Genomic DNA, 10,850 nt, shown 5'->3' with positions numbered 1-10,850 from the left:
GTGGGGGCATGTTGGCGTGAAAGAGTAGAGTGCGAACGCAGTCATTGAGAGTGCGAAGCACGCGCTCAGCGCGACCGTTTTGTTGCGAAGTGTACGGGCAAGTGAGACGAAAGATCATGCCGTGTGTGTCGAGAAGGTTGCGGATCGCAAGGTTATCGAACTCCTTCCCGTTGTCTGTTTGCAACACATGAATGGGACGTCCAAACTGCGTGAAGACATAGGAGTAGAAGGCGGTGAGAGTGGCAACAGAGTCCGACTTTCGCCGCAACGGGAAGGTCCACATATAGTGCGAAAAATCATCAAGTATAACAAGGTAATAAAGATAGCCCGTGTTACTTGCAACAGGAGAGGTCCAGACATCAATATGAATTAAGTCAAATGGGTATGATGCGACATGCGAGGAATTGCTAAAAGGAAGACGAACATGTTTGCCGAGGCGACAAGCATGACAAGTGTGATCGTCGATCTTATTACACGTGAATGAAAAACTCCGAAGAATATGACGAAGGGTGGCGGTGTTGGGATGACCAAGATGAGCGTGCCAAAGGTCCACTCCGGCGGAAAGCGCCATGGGTGCAGCAACGGATGAGTAGGTGAGTGGACGGGGTAGAGCTCGTCGGGGCTGTCACATCGATGGAGCATCATCCGGGTACGGGCATCCTTGACAGAAAAGCCAAACATGTCAAATTCAACGGTAACAGGATTTTCACATGTAAAAGAACGAACGGAAACAAGATTTTTGATGATGTCAAGAGAAACAAGCACATTAGAAAGATATAATGGCATGGAGTTAGAAGGAAAAGCAACATGGCCGACATGAGTAATGGGCATGGAAGAACCGTCACCCACGGTAGTGCGAGCAGCGGTGTGAACGGGGTGAGCGGCAAGAAGGTTACCAGGGTTGGCGGCCATGTGAGCTGTGGCTCCGGTGTCCATGTACTAGTCGCCACCGCCAGTGTACTGCTGCGGCGTGGGGGCGGTGTGGAGAGCCGCTAGGAGCGCGGGATCCCAAGGCGCCGGCGGGAGGGCCGGGGCGGACGGCGCCGGCTGAGGCGGTGGCGCCACATACCCATAGCCCGAGGGGTCGTAGAGCGGAGCGGGCTGGTACACCTGAGGGGCCGTGTACAGGGCCTGATGAGGGCCCGGGCGAGCACCAAAGGAGCCGGGGACGGGGGCACGCGGTATAGGCATGGAATACGCGTGCACAGCCCCCGTCCAAGGGTTCTGGCCGGCCTGCCAGGGCGCCGACGGTAGCTGGTCCTACGGCTAGCGGGGTGCCCTGCCGTGGGCAGCCGGCTGCTGCGGCTGCTGCTGCTTGCGGCCACCTCGGCCGCGACGCCCACTCCGGCGCTGCTGCTGCTCGGCGGGGGGCGAAGGGGCCTACGGCGGCGCCGGGTAGGGAAACCAGGGTGGCGGCGGCGCCTGGAAGGGGCCCGGGGCGGGCCGCGGCGGTGGGGCCGGGGCGGTAGGCGGCGCACCGCCACGGGTACCGGCGGTGAGGGCCGTGTGAGTGGCCCGGGTGCGCGACATCCGCATCCGCCGCTCCTCCAGCTTCAGGTATGCGACGATCTTGGGGAAGGTCGGGTTGGTGATGAGGGTGATGTTGGAGGCGGCGTTCCCGAAGTCATCGTTCAGGCCGGCGATGAGGGTGCTGAGGAGAAGCTCATCAGAGACCTTCTCGCCGAGGTCACGGAGCTCGTCAACAAGCTTCTTAAGGCGCATGCAATAATCGTCAACAGACGACTCAAGCTGCTGGCACCCAAAAAACTCGCCGTGCAAGAAGACCTTGCGTTGGAGCGCGTTGTCGGTGAAGAGGCCGTTGAGCTTGGTCCAAACGACGTGAGCGTCATCATCGGCGGAGACCACCGTGTGGAAGAGGTCCTTCGAGATGGTGGTGTAGAACCAACGGATGAGAGTGGCGTCGATGGTCGTCCACTCCTCATCGTCCTCCATGAAGCGGGAGTCCATGGAGCCATCAATGTGATCCCGGAGATTGTACTCACGGAACACGAGGGAGAAGTACGTCTTCCAGGCATAGTACGTGGAGGTGAGGTGGTCGAGGACGACGGGAACCCGGGCGAGGATGTTGAGGTCGCGGATGACGACGGGATCGGGACCTTCGAATGGGTTGGTGCGGCAGCTGCGGGTGGTACCGGTGGAACCGGGGGAGGCCATGGCCTAGAGGGGTGGTGCGGCGGCGCGTGGGCGGCGGCGCGGCAGGGAAGAGAGCGGCGCGGCTTGGGGGCGGCGCGGCGGGGGCGGGCGGAAGCGCGGGCGGCGGCGGCAGACCAGGGCGGCGGCGTGGCGGCGGAGGTTCGCGGCGGCGGCGGCGGCACGGGTTAGGGTTAGGATCGTAGGTCTGATACCATGTTGAAAATGATTGTTTTGATAATGCTTCACGATATATTGATTGGTGCAAAGCGCACGTATATATGGAGTACAAAGTGGGTCATAACCTCAACTATACAAAGACTAGGAGATGGGCCAGGCTATACAATATACATGCACAAACCATATATTCAACATTCCTGTCTACTCCCTGTAACTATTTACAAAGAATATGTCGAACGCCTTTTGAATTTTTGAATATTTAAAAGGACATGTGTTTCTTCATGAAAGGCGTGGAGTTTTAAACATAAACTTGGATGTGACGAAATAGAAGTTAGTTAGTGGAGTGTGGACTTGCCCTTTAGTTTCTAAAAGTTCGTTTCGGTTGTTTGTGAGCTTGTATGGGTGGGGAAATTAGGACGCCCGCTATATTAACAAAATGTGACAAACGTCCACTGCAATTTGTATTTTCATTAATTTTTGAATACACAACTATAGATACTTTGGCAGAATGCACATAATTTCAGATAAAATTTTATTGCTTGTAAGGATCATAAATTGGTGATGCATCTTTTTATCATGCATGAGCAATTGTTGTACAATGAGATTTCATTGTTGGTAGTAAATTGTTTAATTTTAATTCACTTCTGCTTAAGTACACCTCCTGAACACATTGATGGCTGAGGTCTCTCCATATCTTTTCATAATAAAGGGTAGCGTGATCTTTTTTATAAATATGTTGCCCGCGCACATACGCGGCATGTGTACATACCGCCCGTACATGTCGCCCTCGGTATTTCTCTTTATAAACTTCAAAAGAGTGCGGGCGATGTGAATCAAACTCATGACCTCTTCGTTCAGAGAGAACCGTACTAATCAATTAGGACATCTTAACGCTCGTGCCTTACCTTTTTTTTTTCATTTCGCGGAAGCCTCCAGTTTCACTGGGCTCGCCCATTGCCGAATGGTCTTTTCCAACTATTTAATTTTTTTGTTTCTCTTAATTTATGTGTTTCTTTTTCTTTTTCAAAAAATGCTTGTCCTTTTAGAAATTTGTTCAAAATTTCATATAATGTTGGCCTTTTCAAATATTGTTCATCAATACAAATATTAGCATCTTCAGAAAATTTGTACAAAAATATATTCATGTCTTTCAAAATTCCAGAATTTCAAAACATGAACATTTTTTAAAAAGAACAAAAAATGAACATGAACATTTATTAAAATTTTCAAACATTTTAGGAAAAACACAAAAAAAAAATTGGAATTTAAAACATAAAGTACTCAAAAAATTGAAATATTTTTTTTGAATTTTCCCAAATATTTTTTGTATTTGTGTAGATTTTGTTTTGAAGACTAGAACATTTTTAAAACTCCGAACAAAATTTTGAAAGCGTAAACATTATTTGAAACTCCCCGGACATTTTTAGTTTGTGAACAAATTTTGCATGGCTTTTTATAAGGCACCATGCCAAGTTGTATGGGTTTTTGACAAGTTTTGCATTTTCCGGAGTTTTCTCGGTGTAAAAAGGCCGGTATATGGCCAGACGTGTCGCAACCTGCGTACTATATCAAAAATTGTTCAAACCAGGTACGGATGCCTACCATGAGCATGCCCACCTGCTTGCATTAGTTAGGGTCATTTCATGGATGTCCAAAATAGACCATGTTCAATGTCAGTTGTCCGGGTAGGCCAGAATGCTCTGTTCGAGACCACGTTTTTTCGACATACGGCAAATGGCTCCTGTTTTTTCTACCTTGTATGACCAATTCAAGGCCCCATGCCAAATTGATTAGGTTTTCGACAAGTTTTGCATTTTCTGAAGTTTTCTCGGTTAAAAAAGGTTGATAAATGGCCAGACGTGTCGCAATTAGCATAGAGTGTCAAAAGTCATTCAATCCTAACATAAATGCCTACCATGGGCATGCTATAATGCTTGCAAAAGGTGATGTCATTTTAATGATGTCCAAAAATAGATTGTGTTCAATACATGGTGTTTGGGTAGAGGCCAGAAGGCTTCGTTTGAGAGCACGTTGTTTCTCGACCTTCATTGAATAACCCTAATGAATTGTATGACCAATTTAAGACACCATGGGAAGTTGTTTTGGGTTTAGATAAATTTTGCATTTTTTGGAGTTTTCCGTGTTAAAAATGGCAGATAATGGCCGGACGTGTCTCAGCTAGCATACAGTGTCGGAAATTTTTCAAACCTTGCATGGATGTCTACCATGGGCATGCCCATCTATTTGCAAAAAATTGGGGTCGTTTTCAAGGATATTCAAAAATAGACTATGTTCAGTGGAAGGTGTATAGGCCGGCTAGAAGAATCTGTTTAGGAGCACCTTATTTATCGACATTCATAAATGGCCTCAATTTTTTTCATGGCCTTGTATGACCAATTAAAGGCACAATATCAAGTTATTTTAATTTTGAACGAGTTCTACATTTTTTGAAGTTTTCTTGGTGAAAAAAAGGCCCATATATGACCACGTGTTGTAACTTGGACACGGTGTAGAAAGTCGCTCAAACTTGGCATGGATGACTACCATGTGCATGCCCACCTGCTTTCAAAATTGGAATCATTCAAGGATGTCCAAAAAAATACCATGTTCAACAGAAGGTGTTCAGTTGGGGGCTAGAAGGATCCGTTTGAAAGCATGTTGTTTTTTCAACATCTGTCAAATGGCCCAAAAAAATCTTTCACCAACTTCTATGGCCAATTCAAGGAATTATACCAAGTATTTTGGATTTTTGAGAAGTTTTGCATTTTCTGGATTTTCTCTATGACAAAGGGCCGATAACTTGGCAAAAATCCAAAAATAACTTGTCAAAAACCCAAACATTTTGGCATGGTGCATTGAATTGGTCATACAAGTCCATGGAAAAAATAGGGCCATCTGTTGGATGTCAGAGAGAAACGTGCTCTTGATCGGAGCCTTCTGGCTTACTGGAACACCCTACATTGAAAATGGTCTACTTTTGAACATCTTTGAAATGACTTTAACTTTTGCAAGCACGTGTCATGCGCATGGTAGACATTCATATCAGGTTGGAACAACTCCTAATATTGTATGCACTTTGCGACCAAGAAAACACCAAAAAATGGAAAACTTGTCAAAATCCCAAACAATTTGGCATGGTACATTGAATTGGTCATACAAGGCCATGAAAATTTTGTTCACAAATTCAAAACTGGTTGGGGAGTTTAAGTAATGTTCACACTTTCAAAATTTGTTCGACATTAAAAAATGTTATTGTTCTCGAAACAATTCTATACAAATACAAAAAATGTTCAGAGAAATTTAAAAATATGGTTTCAACTTTTTTTGTATTTTTCTTATTTTGTCTTTTTAGTTCTGAATTTGTTAGTGTTTTTGAAAAAAATGTTCACAAATTTTATAAAAATGTTCATGTTCATAATTTTGTTTGCTCTTTTTAAAAATTAGTTCGTGTTTTGACATTCTGAGCTATTTGGAAGACTTGAACATTTTTCCGAAATTGCTATACAATTTTCTGATAATGTGATTATTTGTATTACTATTTTATGAATAAAATTTGAAAAGGTGTTTTCTTAAATTTTGAAGAAATTTTAAAAATGCAAGCATTTTTTGAGCAATAAAAAATAAAGTTGAAACCAAAAAGTAGAAACAAAAACGAACAAAGAAAGAAAAAGTAATAATTGGAAAAAGACCGGTCCGACAACGGGCCAGCCCAGCGAAACCGAGGACTTCCGCGAACTGTAGAAAAAAAAGTTGAGACCAATTTTATTGACATAGGTCTCGTTACAGTTCTTTTAAACTCTGCCGTTGTCGACATATGAGCTTAAACATGGATTGATTGTAAAGAACCTGTTGTTCCGTCACATGGTTCCTACACATCAACACCACAACCAAGGGCATGGAAATCTAGGGTAAGATGCTTATGTGTTTTTTTAGATGCCAAATTATCTCCCTTGCCTGTTGGTAGTTGTTCATGAGAGAATATACATCTATGTTTTGACTGAGAAAAGGGGACATGACATATGCCGAGAGCGGACATCCTGGACGGAGCGGCAGCTACATGCAGATATCCAACCGCTGCTGCAGGCAATGTGATCCAAGCATTAATCTTTGTTCAAACGAAAAAAGGCGACATACATCAGCCCGTACTTATGAAATACCCGTGTCCATGTCGGTTTGGTGGGCTCATCGGGGTACACAGCTGACGCAAAAGGAATATCCTATTCGCCGCTCATTGCGGCAAACTGTCCCCGCTTCGCACATGGGCGAGCGCGGAGTGATGCTTTTTGGGCCGGCCCACTTACGAACTTCCCACTCTGGTTTTGTGAACCTTCTAGTAGGTTCCATGAACCGTTTTTTTTCTTTTATTGGTTTTTCACGTTTCTGTTTTTTTTTGTTTTCTGTTTCTCTTTTATTATTTCTTTTTTACTTGTCTTTTTCAGAACATGTTTGTAGTTCTACAAAATGTTTAGGATTTTCTTTTTTATTTCTTTTTCTTTTCTTCTCTTTTTTTCAAAAATATCAAAAAATTTTGGTTTTGTTCGTGTTTCAAAAAAAATGTTCAGTTTTTTAAAAAATGTTCTCAAAATTCAAAAATTGTTCTCGCTACACAAAAAAGTTCAAAACTTTCGAAATTTAGAAAATGCACCAGATTTCAACTTTTGGTTCACATAGTCAAAAAATGTTCGCTCTTCCAAATCTGTCCGGGATTTTTCAAAATTGTTCTCTGTTTTAAAATTTGTTCTCAAGATTCAAAAAATGTTCATGCTTTACAAAATTGCTCGTGCTTCCAAATTTGTTCAGGATTTTTCAAATTGTTCTCCATTTCAAAGTTTGTTTTCAAAATTCAAAAAATGTTCGTGCTTTAAAAAATAATTCGCGCTTCCAAATTTGTTCTCAAGATTCAAAATCATTTGTGCTTTAAAAAATTGTTCCCAATTCCAAAAATGTTCATGTTTTTGTAAAATGTTTGGGAAATTTAAAATTTGTTTGTTTTCATAGAATTTGTTCGCATTTTTTGAAAAAAACGTGCGTTCAAAAAATTACTTAAATTTTGGAACAAAAAGTTGGGATTTTGTCAAAAAGTGTTTGCAATTTTAAAAATGTTCAGAATTTATGACTTTCAAAAACAAATCTGTTTAAAATGTTCACTACTTTATTTTTTGTTTTTTGAAATTTGAAAATAAGTGTGAGTTGTTAAATTTTGTATCGTATTTTTGAAACAGTGCACGTTTGTTAAAATAATTAACAATTTCGAAGGAAGGTTTGAATAAAAATATAAAAGTTGTCCAGATTCTTCGTTGGTATTAGTTCTTATACTAGGACGCTTCACATTTTAGCACCAACAGTTCATAGATTAACTGGTTAGCTCGTCTCCTACACAACATGGAGGTCTATAGTTCGAATCCTGGCAGGACTGCACTGCAGACGCATTGTTTGTTTTTTAACAAAACATAGCAGTGCTACTGAACTAGGAAACAGGCACGCTCGCTCTATTGGGCCGGCCCAGTCGGGGCTTTCATGCGTGCGTCACGTCACTATTTGACGTAGAATGCGTCCAATAGAAGTTCCTGACGCAAAAGGATCTAGCGTGCAGACCGTTTGTGGCGCCCGGGACCTGGCATGTAGCAGGTGGGGGACCATGACCCAAATCGGGGCTTTCATTGGGCCGGCCCAATCGGGGCTTTCATGCGTGCGTCACGTCACTATTTGACGTAGAATGCGTCCAATAGAAGTTCCTGACGCAAAAGGATCTAGCGTGCAGACCGTTTGTGGCGCCCGGGACCTGGCATGTAGCAGGTGGGGGACCATGACCCAAATCATGATGGCACACGCACCGTCGATGACTTGCGTGCAGCTGCCGCTGCGTGCATGGATACACTTCTCATGACTTACCTCGTGTTTGTGTGATTCCTTGCAGGCTATGGTTTGTTTTTACCCCTCGTGGTATAATCTATATCTTTATCTAATAATAATAAAAAGAATTGGGTTTCTGTCGTACGTCGTCGCACATTTTACAAAAAAGTCCTTATGTTTTTTAAAATTAAACCTGCAGTCCCTCTTTAAGTGGTATTCTGAAAAAACGATTCGGCTTTATAATTAACCCCTGTATTTCTTAGAATTCAACCCGCGCTCCTTTCTTCTATCTTATCCAGTGACAGAGAAGAGGGAGAGGGCACGCTGCAGGAGGCTTCCTCGCGCCGGCGGCTGCCCCCGCCTCCACTCTCCCTCGGTCCCTCCCCTCCCCTCCAGCCGTCTCTCTCGGCCTCTCCCTTCCCTGCCCTTGGGCTTCGACTCTCCCTTTCGCCTCCGGCCCTCTCGGTCTCTTCTCCGCCCAGCGCCCTGCTGCAGGGGAGGGAGAGGCCGAGAGAGACGGCTGGAGGGGAGGGGAGGGACTGAGAGAGAGTGGGAGAGCCGGAGAGGGTCGGCTGGCCTCAGCCGGACCTGCAGAACAGCGGCGATTGGTCATGTTGTAGTTGAACAACATATTTTTTGTTTAGAACTGATTGAGTTATAAAGCTGTCAAAAATTAGACCAATGGAACAAGTCAATCTTCTTGTGCTTTGCCATGCAGGCAGCATGGTGTGCATTTATGCAACACATGGTTTACTATTACAGGCTACTATAGTTTGCTGTTGTAGGCAATATTTCTGTCTCAGTGACAAATTGGTCTATATAAAACAGAGGCGACACATTTTTTTGCCATGCTTTAAAGAAAGGACAACAAAACGAGATGGGGTGAGGGTTTGAGTTTTTGTACGTTTGCACGGAAAGATGTTGGCAGCTTTGTTGAATTGAACTTCTAAGTCTCGGACAGTCCAACGGACAGATTGCATCCATTGTTGTGCTGGACGTAAGCCTTCAGCTGCAAAAAAAGAGAAAATAAAGAGTAGTGGCCGTGACCAGTTAGCCTTCTAGATGGTAAAGGGGAACAAATAGGCAAGTATACGGGGGGTGACGCAAGATAAAGGGGAAAAATGTTTTAATGACAGTAAAAAGTTCCTACTCTGTCAGCCAAACCCAAATTAAAATGGCCCCCATCTGATGAATAAAATGTCCCTCCTCTGTTTAACATATACTTGCATAACTGATGCATGTTAAGGACTTTATGAAAAAAATCTTGTGCTAATTCAGGCCTGCAAGAATGAACCAGTACATGCAACATACCAAGTATAATTGCATAACTAATGCATGTTAAGAACTCTGAAAATTTCCCATACAGATTCAGGCATGTGAGAGAGAACCGGTACATGCAACAAACCATTGTAAGGACTCTTTGCGATGATTCTTCAATCAATATTGAAAGGAATACCAATATCAACGAAACTTCGCAGCAGGCAGTGCTACATGCAACAACATATATGATTGTGCGGGCAACCTTGCTCAGGCCACTATACAAAAAATATAATTGAAATGTCTTGCCTTGTTCAGTTCAGTTCACACAACCTTGTTCTTACCCCAAGTGTTATTTTGGAAAATATCATCTGCCTAGCATATAATTGCCTAACTAATGCTTGCAATAATGCACAGAATCAATAAATAGCCCCAGGTATGTTGAATAAAATTGCCAATCCATTTTCTGCAAAAAAAGTCAAAAAAAGTTTGCCTCTCAATCTCAATCCCTGCATATATCCCCATGGTCGCTAGCTATGTGAATCCCCCAAAAAATGGTCCATCAAATAAATGAAATCCATTTGATGGATAGGAAAATTGCATCTGAATGCTCCCCGTGAATCCACATAGCCTAGCTGTTGCTATGTAACTACTCAACCTACGGGATTGATGAACAAAAATGTCTCCCGCTGTGCGTGCTCTTCCTCTCCCGGATCTCTCCTCTCCACACCCTTCCCCAGCACCACCCCACACACGACTGGGAGGACAACAGAGGGAGCGGGTAAAAACAGACTAACAGAGGGAGGACAACACGAGCGTATTTTTTGGAGGGACTCACCTAGCAGCTTAGCTTCGTAGTCATGCGGACGCGCCTCTGCTGCACAGGCCGCAGTCGCGTGAGCTGTCAGCAGTGAGCGGCTAGGCTCCCTCGTCGCGCGGACGTGTCTCTTCCCCGCCGCGGTCGCACGAGCTATCGACGCAACAGCGACTGAATTTCCTCGCCGTCGAGCAGCTTGCCCTCCACTCGTCGTCGCGGTCGCGCGAGTTATCGCTGCCGAGCAGCTTGCCCTCCACCGGCCGCCGATTTTGTGCTGACGAACCTTATCACTATGGCAGAAAGAGGAAAGGGGATGGGGACGAATTGATGAGGGGGAAAAATGACTGGAAACGACAAACTGTGCCGATCGGGAACTGCATTGTGTCGCCCAGGCTCTCTCAGGCAAATCCTACGGCTCACGTGCAACCACTAGGATATGGTACTTCTAATGTAACCAGAATGATAACATTTTAAGTAGTACTAATTCAAACTAATCTGTATATATGTCAAGATCCTTTATTATTTTTATTATCTGTTTCTTCTGAAATCAAGTGATTTTCTTGAGATACCAGTTTACAAGAATTTTTCGGAT

At 44.0% G+C, this 10,850-nt stretch overlaps 1 long non-coding RNA gene across 1 annotated transcript; it reads right to left on the bottom strand.

Moving 5' to 3' along the window:
• Positions 1-8,310: 8,310 nt before the first annotated feature.
• LOC119324163 lies at positions 8,311-10,597 on the bottom strand. The gene is made up of 3 exons (XR_005156793.1): positions 10,280-10,597; positions 9,089-9,193; positions 8,311-8,772 (listed from the first exon to the last, which is right to left on the bottom strand). It is a non-coding gene; the product is annotated as an uncharacterized LOC119324163 (long non-coding RNA).
• Positions 10,598-10,850: the final 253 nt, after the last annotated feature.

Source organism: Triticum dicoccoides, chromosome 1B, assembly GCF_002162155.2.
Source record: "Triticum dicoccoides isolate Atlit2015 ecotype Zavitan chromosome 1B, WEW_v2.0, whole genome shotgun sequence".
NCBI lineage: Eukaryota > Viridiplantae > Streptophyta > Magnoliopsida > Poales > Poaceae > Triticum > Triticum dicoccoides.
This window is presented reverse-complemented; position numbering and strand designations above follow the sequence as displayed.